This window comes from Macrobrachium rosenbergii, chromosome 55, assembly GCF_040412425.1.
Source record: "Macrobrachium rosenbergii isolate ZJJX-2024 chromosome 55, ASM4041242v1, whole genome shotgun sequence".
NCBI classification, from domain to species: Eukaryota; Metazoa; Arthropoda; class Malacostraca; order Decapoda; family Palaemonidae; genus Macrobrachium; species Macrobrachium rosenbergii.
Genome location: NC_089795.1, coordinates 78,836,663 through 78,842,662, shown reverse-complemented (window position 1 = coordinate 78,842,662; position 6,000 = coordinate 78,836,663). Strand labels below are relative to the sequence as shown.

General features: G+C 32.8%; 1 pseudogene; it reads left to right on the top strand.

Moving 5' to 3' along the window:
* The first annotated feature begins 4,419 nt into the window (after positions 1–4,419).
* Positions 4,420–6,000, top strand: part of LOC136835475 (uncharacterized) — a 61,302-nt pseudogene continuing 59,721 nt past the window's right edge.

Sequence of the window (6,000 nt, the reverse complement as noted above, 5' to 3'; positions counted from 1 at the left end):
CAACTTTTCCTGGATGCGAATAATTATATTTTTCCTATAAACAACAAGATTTGTAATAAGCTGTTGAAAAATACTGAGATTTTTGAAGGGGACAGCGATAAAAAACAACCTTAAATAAACCATCTTGATAAAAAATTTTGTGTGTAAAAAATATAAAAACATAAACGATATAAAAGATATACAGACAGAAGCATGAAATATGTCTATGGTTAAGAAAGGTAATGTTCCCCCCTCGCTAAACTTTAATCTATTGCCATTAAATGTTTAGGGTACTTCGATCAGAATTCCAAACGCGCTTCATGATATTTTCACTGAGATTCAGGGAAAGAACACTCTCTGAAATTAGTAACATGTGATGATGCATTGTGCGCTTCTCGGACTCATTAAAATTTCTTTTTGTGCACCCATACTAAAAGATCGTATTCCTTCGGTTCCAGAAGAAGTAATAGAACAACCACGATTTAATTCCCAGAAGTCAGCTATCGCTGAAAATTTTCGAGTTTACTGTACTCTTACTACCTCAATTACTTTGATCTTAATCAAAATCTATTCAATGCTTTCTTTCATAATCTTATTATGCTTGGTCTTTCTTTGTACGGGACTTCGAAGAATCACTGGTCGTAACGATATATCAGTTTAAAGAAAAGATCTCCTGGCAATACTTCGCATAAATGGTTTTACTCTCCTGCGGAAAATTATTTCTGTGCTCCAACTAATAATTTTATAAACCTGATGCTCTTGGCGTTGCAGCATCTGCTACCTTTCCACTATTAACCCGTCTTCTTCGGTATTATACTCCCTTTCATATTCATTTACTCCTCAAGTATAATGACTTCTAATCGTCTGTTCTTACTTCCGTTTTACTGGTTATTTAACCCTCTATACTTAACTACGGCCCGAGTCATCATAACCGGCTAGTACTTAATTCGAATTCCGTTTCCTTCATCTTTCATCTGTAAATTTAAAATCGTACCTGAATGAGGAGAGAATTATTAAAGGCTAAATCACTGCATTTAAAAACTCCCTGTCCCCCTTTACCGTACTGTATCATCAAATTCCCCTACACTGCCTGATGATTACGATCCCCAACTTCTACCCTTCGTCACCATTATAAATATCAAAACTGCTTTTAACTTATCCAGGAAAACACTCATAGTTCTAAGTGGCTAAATGTGCTTTTAAAAAGAAATAGTCATTTTTAGACGTCGTAAATGGGTTCTCTCATCCTTATCCATTAGGATTTTTATAAGCCTTATTGGAATATCGATGTTCTATTTGGGATGCTTCTTTGGTATCCATTTCTCAGTCCTTAGCTACTCATTACTGACTTTCATTGTTGTCCTTCGTTCTGTCTCTGCTTCAAAAATGGTTTCACTTTCTCCCATTTGACTCAAGTACAATGCTGGTCCTGCTCCGTTGTCCTATACCGTCTTCTCTAATGCCACTGACCACATGAAGTATTTATTCTTGGGAGACGGGTAAGTTGTTGGTTTAGAGTAAACCAGCCTTGTGCAGGTGATATAAAGGAGAATAAGCCTAGCCCCGTGATAAAAACACAATCTTCATGTTTGTCTTGCGCGGTTAACAAAAAAATGAATAAATATAAAAACAGGAGTTTAGCCTTAGTGAAGGTCGAAAGCTCCTTATTTTATATTTATTCACATAATCTTGGTTTTCTACCGTGGGTTGTTTCTTAACAAAACAGCCCTAGTTTTGACCTCTGGACTAGGCCTAACGAACCGAACCCTAGGGAGATTAGCAGTCACCGTATCCTTGTTTTGAGGACTTCTTTTCCCCAAGCACCAAGCTGCTAAATTCTTCGCTATCTTTTGCCTTCCCTGATTCCTTATCATGTTTACATCCAAGACACTGGCCTATCTCTTTCTTAGGAGATAGCTCATATCCTTGTAACTCCAGGATTATCTATCTTCCTTCAGGTTTTGGCAAGATAAGTACACTGAATTGACGGTGCCGTGAGTTCTCTCTCTCTCTCTCTCTCTCTCTCTCTCTCTCTCTCTCTCTCTCTCTCTCTCTCTCTCTCTCTCTCTCTCTCTCTCTTGTGAATGAATAAATTTTTAAAAGCTGAACATGATTGTGGTAAGCAATAAAGTTCCATGAGAGTACCTACCATGCCAGAAATGGTGTGATTTCGAATATAAACCATCCTCATACAAACTCACACTGTTTCGCTGTGCAAAAACCCCCTTTTGACGAAGAGCGGAACAGAAAATAATCAAGGTTCGGAATTAAAGTTTAAAAATTAAGATAACAAATCATAGAGTGAAGATTCTATATTTTCTCCATTGAAAGAAAATAGCATTTCATGTACAATTCAAGGTCTTATACAGAAATATAAAAGGAATGTATATATATATATATATATATATATATATATATATATATATATATATATATATATATATATATATATATATATACACATACATATACTCGTATATATACATATATATACAATATATTCATTTATATATATTTATATGTATATACATACATACATACATATACCTTACATACATACATACATATATATACACATTAATATATATACGTACATTCATATATATATATATATATATATATATATATATATATATATATATGAAGGTTTAATTGTATCAAATCATCTTAAATGGCCCCTTCTAATCAGTTGCAAACATGTCTTCATGCGCAGCTTTCCACACGGAACGTGGTACAGTTTTACGACCTTAGATTCAGAAATGGGAATCTGTGAAATAAGGAGAACTGTGGCCTTACTCTCATAACTTTGTATAATAGTAGACTTACTTTAATAAATGAAGGTGATTCTCCCACAAAGACTTTATGTGCTGCGTTTTCTTATCTGCATTTCATATCTGTATCTCTTGCCGATTCTGGGGAACATTTTGTTAATTGGGAACTGTGACTGACGTTGCGTTTGTTCGTAGAGACGAGGTTTTCCCCCGCCCCCAAACCACAACCCCTTCGACACCCTCACCTCCACACCCCACCCGCCCCCGGTCGATAACTATATTCTATCCCATACACCCTTTAGTTTGGGAGCGATTAATCACGAGAAGTGGAAACAGGACCTAAAGTTTGCTTTTCTCACTAATTAAAAAAAATTATTTTCTTACATCACAAACATTAAAAGATAAAACATTACTTGATTATAATGACTGAAAGATAAAACGTTATGTCCAAAATCATTTCAAAAGAATTATTTTCACCTTTTCTTAATCCTGTGTTCTTATCTAATATGCATGAACTACATTTATGTTATTCACGCAAATACATTATCGAATAAAACAACTATACTGGCTGCGTTTCTATAGCACAATGCATTGGATACTGGACTGCTTTAATCATAGTGGAAACTCATTTCATTTCTGACAACGAATATAACGTTTCACGATGAATCCAATAATGCTCTGTTAAACCGAATGTGCCTTCATTAATAACTATTCAGGGTCATTTACTATTGCAAATCCTGAGGAACGCCTGGCATTCAGCCAGCCAATACACACACATGTATATATATATATATATATATATATATATATATATATATATATATATATATATATATATATATATATATACATATATATATATATATATATTTATATACATATATATACACATATATGTATATATACTGTACACATTATATACATGTATATGTATATATACATATATGTATATATGTATGTATGTATATATATATATATATATATATATATATATATATATATATATATATATATATTTATATATATACTATATATATATATATATATATATATATATATATATATATATATATATATATATATATATATATATATATTCATTTATATATTCATCATATTCCATATTTTCATAGGCAATGTGCAGTTGTACATACATACAGACATTCCATATTTTCGTATATTGTATACATATATATATATATATATATATATATATATACATATATATATACATATATATATATATATATATATATACACATATATATATATATATATATATATATATATATATATATATATATATATATACACACATTACATACACAACCATGCAACGAACAAAATAATAACTACTCTTCTCTTTCGAAAATGAATCAGCAAAACTAACGAAAACCACGCAAATATATAATCGTGCACGTAATGCTCTCCCGTCCGTTTAGAGAAAGACCATTGTTCTCTAATCTCCAGTGATTAGCTAAAATCACGAGCCAGGCTTTTCATAGGGAAGAAATCACGGGGCTCGGTCGCAGTCCTTTCTACTGCTCAGTCTAGTCGCCGGCAGTCGGTTTCTTCCACTCTTAAGTGTCTGTGCCTGGTTTGTGCGTGTTTGTGCGTGTACCCGCGAGCGCTTGAACTGATAATCAATTTATTCATTTGTCTGATATTTAGTGTCATAGCCTTAAAGGTGAACGGTGAATAATGTATAGCAATACAGTGTTTTATTCTTCAAGGGCTGAAAGAGTTGTGTGATTATTTGACGTTCAAGTTGTTTCAGTAATTCTTATCTGTTAATGTGACGATGAATGTGAATCACATTCGAAGTAATGTTTGACGAATAAATAATTTTTAAAAGGCACGAATACTGAAATAAAAGTGGAAAACGGAACAACGGTTCTTGTAGTGTGGGAAGAAGACTATGGATTTATAATTATATTCATCATATATTTAAGCAACGTTCTGAAATCAAAAGGGCTCATTAAATATTAGGAAGAGGAAGAGAGAGAAGGAAAATCATTAACTTGAAAAGCACACTCAGGTGTGGGCGATGAACTTTAAACTGATAACAATGGCCCTGCCGAAAAGGTTCTTTTCCACGAAATATGCAAAGCCAAAATCTCAACATATTTATACCGACCAAAAGCGTGTTGGAGAAACATAACTTAGTAAAGTCTGAATAACTGAAAACAAATCAAATTACACAAAATTACATTGCTCGAAACAAAGGATAACTGGTAAAAAACAATGTCGTGAAGTATAAATAAACCAAATCACGTAAGCTCTTTCAACAATCGGTTCACTATACCAAACTAAATCAGGAAACACTACCAATGCTACGTCAAGTCCACATGAATACGACAATCTGAAATGAGTAAAAAAAAATTTCGTTTCTTGCCGATTGAATATTAATTGAATATGCAGCAGATTAAATTTTTAAGCATGATCTACCGATTAGAAAATTAATTTAAAATTCGTGAGGTTAAATCTTGTCCGTTGGTATCATTTGTATGAAAGGCAATGACTCCACACAAAAAACGCCGATTAAAAATAATTTTCAAGCATGGTTAATCTGGTTACTCTCATCTCAGTGTCAGACAACATAAACATTAATATAAGTCTTTTCATGGAATGGTTACACAGGCGGCATGTCCTTGTTCGATGCAGATTTCGTGAGAGTCAGAGGCAGACCGAGGATCGACAGAACAGCTCATGGTCAGGAGAGGTTGGTTCTCCAGCCCAGATCAAGCCCCGTTATTAGGTCAATGATTGTGCAAGAGGGGGAATGTTCTGTAAAATTTAAATAAGCTCGCTTCCTTCGTCTTTGACTTGCACAGCAATTACGTAAAAATCTTGTAAGATTTATTAAAATGAGGTTGTGTCGATTATAACGCAAAGTCGGATTCCATGGCAATCTGTATGTCTCTAGCGAAGGAATATATATATATATATATATATATATATATATATATATATATATATATATATATATATATATATATATATATATATATACAATATATATATAAAATATATATATATATATATATATATATAAATCTGTCTATATATATACTGTATATGTGTGCGTGCGTGCGTGCGTGTGTGCGCGCGCGCGTGTGTGTATTTATATATTATATATATGTATATGTAATACATATATATACATAGAGAGAGAGAGAGAGAGAGAGAGAGAGAGAGAGAGAGAGAGAGAGAGAGAGAGAGAGAGAGAGAGTAAATTATTGGAACTCGA